This window comes from Cherax quadricarinatus, chromosome 68 (assembly GCF_038502225.1).
Source record: "Cherax quadricarinatus isolate ZL_2023a chromosome 68, ASM3850222v1, whole genome shotgun sequence".
NCBI classification, from domain to species: domain Eukaryota; kingdom Metazoa; phylum Arthropoda; class Malacostraca; order Decapoda; family Parastacidae; genus Cherax; species Cherax quadricarinatus.
In genome coordinates this window covers 6288563-6296037 of record NC_091359.1, presented here as the reverse complement: position 1 = coordinate 6296037, position 7475 = coordinate 6288563, and positions in this window count along the sequence as shown.

The window sequence follows — 7475 nt, the reverse complement described above, 5'->3', positions numbered from 1 at the left end:
GAGGTGGTCAGTCCCTCAGTCTAGAGAAGAGCATTGTTCCATAGTATGGAACAATGCTCTTCTCCAGACTGAGGGACTGACCACCTCAAAACTTTAAGGGTGATGGACTGATTACATCGTCTTCAAGTATCTTCTGCTTCTATCAACTTTTCTGTACTTGACTGAAGAAGCCTACTGTGTAGGCGAAACGTTTCACAATAAAGATACCTAACTGTTGCATACGTGTCTTACCTAACAACCTGTCGGTATTTTATACCATTTTAATGTTCAGCTCCCTCTTGAAGACGACCAGGGGTCTATTGGTAATTCTCCTTATGGCTGACGGGGGAGGCTGTTGAACAGTCTTGGGCCCCGGACACTAACTGTTTTCTCTTAATGTACTAATGGCGCCCCTACTTTTCATTCGGGTATGATGCATCGACTGCCAAGTCATGTGCTTTTGTAGGGAATCATTTGTGTGTGCAGATTAGGGACCAGTCGCTCAAGGATTTTTGCAGGTGCAGGTGCAGACTATGATGTATCGCTCTCGCCTGTGCTCCAGTGAGTACAAGTCAAGTCCTTCCAAGTGTTACCAGTAGTTAAGGTGCTTGATGGAACTTATATGTGCAGAAAAGGTTCTCTGCACATCCTCTAGATCTGCAATTTCATCGACCTCCAATGGAGATGATAACGTACAGCAGTTTTCCAGCCTAGAGAGAACACGTGATTTGAAAAGGATGATTAGCTTAGCATCTCTTGTCTTGAAAGTTCTCATTATCCATCCTATGAGTTTCCTCGCAGGTGTGCAATCCTACGGGTTTAGCGCTCATGATTATTATCATTATTATCGCAGGTGTGATAGTGGCATTGTTGTGGTCCCTGAAGGTGAGATCCTCAGATATTACTACTACCAGGTCCAACACATTACTTTCCGCTCTACTTGTGACTGGAGTTTGTAGTATACTCAGTTCTAGTTATTATTTCCTCCAGTTTTCCATTACGGAGAAGTTGGAATTTGTTTTCATTGAACATTATATTTTTATCTCTTGCCCATTGGAAAACTTTGTTTATATCTTTTTGGAGATTTGGAGGACATTTCATGCAGATCCTAGTATCGTCTGCAAAGGATGATACGGTGCCATGGTTTACATCTCTGTCTATGTCTGATAAAAGGATGAGGAAGAGGATAGGGGCGAGTACTGAGCCTTGTGGAACAGCTCTTCACTATGGCAGCTTCCGATTTAACTCTGTTTACCACTACTCTGTGTTCGATTGGTTAGAAAGTTGAAGATCCATCTGCCCACTTTGCCATTTATCCTTTTAGCATGCATTTTGTGTGCTATTACACCATGATGGCATTTGTCAAAGGCTTTAGCAAAATCTGTGTATACTACATCTGCATTCTGTTTGCTTTCCAGTGCATCCAAGACCATACATAGTCTTGTAAGGTCGAATTTGTATCACTGACATCATGAGCAGCATCTTTTCCCCACTACACTGTCATAATTTATCCAAGACGGCAGAGAATCCAGATATTCTCTCCACTCCAGATGAAAATTCCGAAAGGCGCATAAGGTTTCCAAGAGGCAACACTGCAGATCTACTAAGACACTTAGATGGTGGTACTAATGTAGGAAATCGCGTCTAAAGCTACTCATGATTTTAAGAGACAAAGATAATTAGCAGCAGTGATGTAGGCACCAGTCCATATTTAGACTGTGATAAACAATACAGAGAAGAAAAGTCACCAAGCTGAGATAGCAGAAATCGGGAACATCAATAAGCTTGTAAGACTAACATGGCACACGTTATTCTTTGGGACACACACACCTTAAGGCAATCACGGATAGGGTGGGTGATCGAAACCATGGTAAACTAAGACACCTTAAGGCGTGGAAAGAAGCCAAACTTGTTCAAGACAGATCCTGATGACTGTGCCTGAATTCAGCGATCACCGCCACAACACTACCGAAGAGAACCATGTTGACAGCAACCCAGCAAAAAATCCATGACACACATCACCCTACGTGGTAAACATTCGCCCCGAAATCCAACAGTTCGAACCTAAACGATGGACCAGTAGACCGACTGCTCTGCTACCACATCAGTACCACATAATGGACGAGGCTGTTGTTACCTCACTCTCCAAGACTGTGTAAAAAAAAAAAAAAAAACTCTAGGAAATGATCGCGGGGACGTTGACTCTCCCGGGAATCTTCTTCAGGTACTGTGACTTGATATATCTCAACCCTGAACGAAACTTAGTCTCAATAATAGCTTGTTCTACCTAGTGTCTCTCTAAGCTTTATTTTCGTCTCTCTATTCTGCTGAAGACCGTAGATGGAAGTCGAAATATACCATTTTTTTCCGAGTCTCCGTGTGGATATATTCCAAGCAGAACTTGTCGAATTCCCTTAAAATTTAAACTTTCCCCTTTCCCCAAATTTTATAGATATATTTTCTCATTAACAATGAAATAAGATTTTTTATTTTTTTGGTCCCACTTACTAAATACATCTTAAATCATTTTAAATTTACTTAGTATTATTTAAATTAATTATATATGTCGTGCCGAACAGGTAAAACTTGCTATTTTGGCTTAAACAGCAATGCTCTTCTTGCCGAATAAGACAAGCGAAAATTTGTGTATGAAATAATTTCGCAAAAATCATTCTGAAGCAAACGAAAAAAATATTTCATTGTGATCGTTTATATTACTGTAAACTTTTCTAAAATATATATAGTTAGATTAGGTTAAAATAAATTGTGCTTGTTATAACAAGGTTAGGTAAGTTTTCTAAGGTTCTTTTGGTACAAAATTATTAATTTACATTAATATAAGTGAAAAAATATACCTTATAAGAGAAAAATTTAGAAATGACTTAATTTTAAACGAGTTCTTGTTAATTGACCAGTTTTACCTATTTGTCATTCATATTATATATATATATATATATATATATATATATATATATATATATATATATATATATATATATATATATATATATATATATATATATATATATAAAATATATATATAATATATATATATATAATATTATATACATATATACATGAAAGACAAGCTACAGGGGGGTGGAAATCTTTAGCTCAAGTACTTTCACACTTCTCAGTGCGTCATCAGGAGCTGTGCAATGTTGCAAGGTAACTGAAGGAGTGAGTTTTCTCAGAGTAACGTAGTGTGGGTTTTTCACCTGCTGCAGCGTCTCTCGCTTAGTTAAGATCGCTTGTCTGCAATTATTTGCATTAACATATAATTATATATATTACACACACACACACACACACACACACACACACGTGTACATTGCACATTCCATGTAACTTTTGCAGTAACTGTTTCCATCCAAAGTATTGCTCTAATTTTATGGCCTAAATGCGATGACGAGCACAGACGATAACAGTGACGCGAACCTTCAGTATGTTGATGCCTGACAACCTTGTTCATTCACATAACAAGGCTGTTCAAAGCTCGTCTGATACGTGGCGTACAAGACTCTTGTGAGGGTGATTATGATAGTATATCTAGGTATATCTTGCTATCAAAGCATATTCATATAAAATTATATAAAATACGTTTGTCTTTTATATGATACATTTTAAGGTATTGTTAATGAATTATTGAAGAGAAATTGAACGTAATTAGTGGCTGGTCAGCTGATTGGCCATTATCTCAAGTTTATATACATAAAATATATAATTATATAATTTTATATATATATATATATATATATATATATATATATATATATATATATATATATATATATATATATATATATATATATATAGCGTGAATCAGATGCAAATATGTTGATTATGCATGTGTTCTATGTGAAAGCAGATAGGTATTATCTGTGGGAGAAAAATGTACGTAGCCTTGAACTACGACTACAACAACCACCTACTACCCTTACCACCAGTGTTAACGACACCTACCACCACAACCTACTTCCACCACTAGCATCTACTACAAATGCTAATACTATTAGTTATAACACTACTACTACCACCAGTACTAGCAACTATTGCTTTTTCCTTCATATTCAATATTATCCTCGTTTTGTTGCTTATTTTCCCCGAGGTGAAAATATTTAATAAAACAGAGAAATACTTTACAAGATAAAGAGAATATATGCAAAAAAAAAGGATTAATTAAGGGTGGTAAAAGATGAGGATAATTTATCCCATAAAACTTTAAATCCTGTCTCAGCATCACTTTAGACCAAGTTGTGAATAAAGTCTCTCTCTGTATCTCTCTCACCCTCTCTCAGTTTATCCCTCTCAGTTTATCCATCCCTCTCAGTCTATCCCTTGTTTCCTCTCAGTCTATCCTTTGTTTCCTCTTCTCTTCCGATTCTTCTATGGTTTCAGTTTTTTCTTGCGCCTGTTCTTTATATTTATTTTTGCCATCTTCCTGGAATTATTTGTTTCCTCTTCCGTTTATTCTTCCTCTGTTTCCACTTTGTGGGGTTTATTATGGCTTGTTCTTCATACTGTATCATTTCTTCTTCCTAGTTTGGCATTCGCGTTTCGCTAATTCTTCGTCTTTCTCCATCAGTTTCCTCTTCCCTTTTTTTTTAATTTTTTTCTGTTTCATTGTTCTTGTATCTGTTTTCATATCCACCACGAGTTTTTTTTTTTTTCACTCTTTGCTCTCTTACTATTTCTCTATTCCTGTTTAGCCCTTGTGGTTTAGCGCTTCTTTTTGATTATAATAATCTATTCCTGTACTTTTTATTCTTTTTCCATTTACGTTTCTTTTGTCACCTCATCTTTTCATTCCTATTTCTCTACCTTTTTAATTTTCTTAGTCTCGTTTTTTTCCATCCAGTTTTGTCCCTACTTTCTCAACTTCCTTTCTTTTTCCCTCTCTCCAATTCCTTTGCCTATTCTCCTAACTTATGCTTCAATGTTCCTAAAATTTCACTTTTTTTTTTCCTTTTGCCTCATCTTTTTTCCATCACTATCTTATTCGCCCCTTTCATTTTCCTTTAATGCATCACATTTCCCTGTTTACGACCACACTTATCGTACACTCATCTTCGTCTACAAAATATATAATATTCTTGTTACAGTGTAGTGGGAGGGTTATGTCTGAGAGCGACTGAAAAGGCAAAATAATTCTGCTCTCAAGTGTGAATACGGGATCCGAGTGGCTTTGGGGTCGAAAGATCATGTGGAGGATCGGAGATTTGAAGACTTCATTGTGCATACAAAGATATTATGAAGGATCAAAGAGCCAAAGACATCGTGAAGGATCAAAACACTGAAAACTTCACTAAGGATCAAAGAGCTAAAGCCTCATTAAGAGACCAAAAGCTGAAAACTTCATTAAGAATCAAGAATCAAGACAATATGAGAGAGCATAGAGCTGAAGATTGCTTGAAGGTTCAAAAGAGTTGAAGACCTCAGTGAGATCTTCGATTCTTACACAGAATCGAAAAGTGGAAATTCTCGCCGAGAACAGGAAACTCTAGTACTTCAAGGAGGATCAGGGACCCAAGACCTTATGGAGATTAAAAGGGTCGTATACAACACAAGGGGGAGAAGAGTGGAAGACCTGAGGGATAATAGAAAAGTCAAGTACCTGGAGAACTAAAAACTATGGAGAATGGAAGACCTTACTGAGAGCCTGGAGAACTGAAGGCCTTACTTAGGGCCTGGAAAACTGAAGGCCTGAGGGCCTGGAAAACTGAAGGTCTGAGGGCCTGGAAAACTGAAGGTCTGAGGGCCTGGAAAACGAATACCTCCAGAAGAAAGATTATAGTTGAAGATCTCATGGAGGCAGGTGGTGTGGGAATACCGGCATGTTGTCGTTGAGAAGATACAACACGAGCAATTGGAAACAATTTAAATGAGTTTCCAAATGCTGGTTGTGTATCAACTCATGGAGAATCAGAGATTAACAATATCAAACCACGGAACGGGTACAGTTTGAACCTAATACAAGCGAGTCCTAAAACTCCATGCCAATGCCCAAGTCACTCTGCCAGCTCTCTAACAGGACTTGCTCGCCATGTGTTCAAATCCCACCCGTTCCGTGGTTTGTTTGCAATTGTGTTACTACGGTTTCTCGAGTCGTTAAAATATCGCCAAGGGTTGGGGAGTCTAAGTCCTCACGGAGAATCAAAGAGCTGGAGACCTATCTGAGGACCGTAAAGCTGAAGGGCTCACAAAGTCAGAGAATCTAATACCTCGCAAAGGATTAGAAATCGAAGATAGGATCAAGGAAAGGAATACTTCATGAAGGATTAGAGTGTTGAACACCTTGTGTTGGATTTGAAATTCGAATATCTCAAAATACTGAAGACCTGAAGATACCAACGAGGATCAAGAAATCAACATCAGAGAATCAAGGAGTTGAAGACCTTCCAGAGTAGCGGAAATTCAGAGACCTCTGGGAGAAGGGACAAGTCGAAGACTTCTCGGAGTAAATAAGCCTAAAGTATAACAGAGGATCAGAGAGTGAAAATAGTAGCAGTAGTGACATTTACCGACCACTTTGACCGTTCAGGTCACTCAGAGCTCATAGCCATAAAAGTCAAGACCTCAGGGCTGAGGATCAGAGTCGAAGACTTCCTAGGGAATTTGAGACTAGAAAGTGCGCTGGTTGGAGGTGATTACGTACAAGATTAAACAAAACATGAAGCAGATAGGAAAAAAAATGCCAGAAAAAGAGAAATAGCTAATATTAAATAGGTCAAATATTTCTGTCAAGGCTGAATCCCACGAAAAGACAGATGCTCAAGTAAAAAGTAAAAAGAAAAAACAAAACAACAATAAGAATGCGCATATCAGCGCATACATCACAAAAGAGTACTGAAACTGAAAATACAGGTATGAATCTCTTGTAGCGATTCACTTTACTGATTTCTTACCTGCTGTGGATTCAGATGGAATATTGCCGAAAAAAGAAAATGACGCCTTAACAGAAAGTTTATGCTGACTATGTTTCTATCTGCTAAATTCCTTACCATGTCATACAGAAGAGTACTGCTGGAGGTACACTTGTCCTATGTCTGACATGTTGTCTGGATGGTATGTTAGCATTATTCTTGTAAGCTTTGACAAGAATGTTCCTGGATTGTGTGTCAGTGGTTTAGTGGATAGACAGTTTATGGAAGGTTTAAACAGCTACAAGGTGCGTCACTGTTGCTCTTTGAAAAATGGTCTGGTGATACCGACATGATGTGGAATAAAGACACTTGTGTACAATTCAGGACATTTATTAAGAGGAAATCTCTCTCCACTCATGGCGAAACGTTTTCCCTAATAAATGTCCTGAATTGTAAACAAGTGTCCTTTTCAACATACTGTCGCTGATGTATATGAGGATACCCTTGATGGAGTAATTCATGACGGTTTTCGCTTCAAGTCGTTCTGTGAATTGATTCGATCCAGTTTCTGCTTTAGGTTTCTTTTCTAGCGTGCGTCAACGGTGGAGACTATTGTTACCCTCCGTGCGTTCA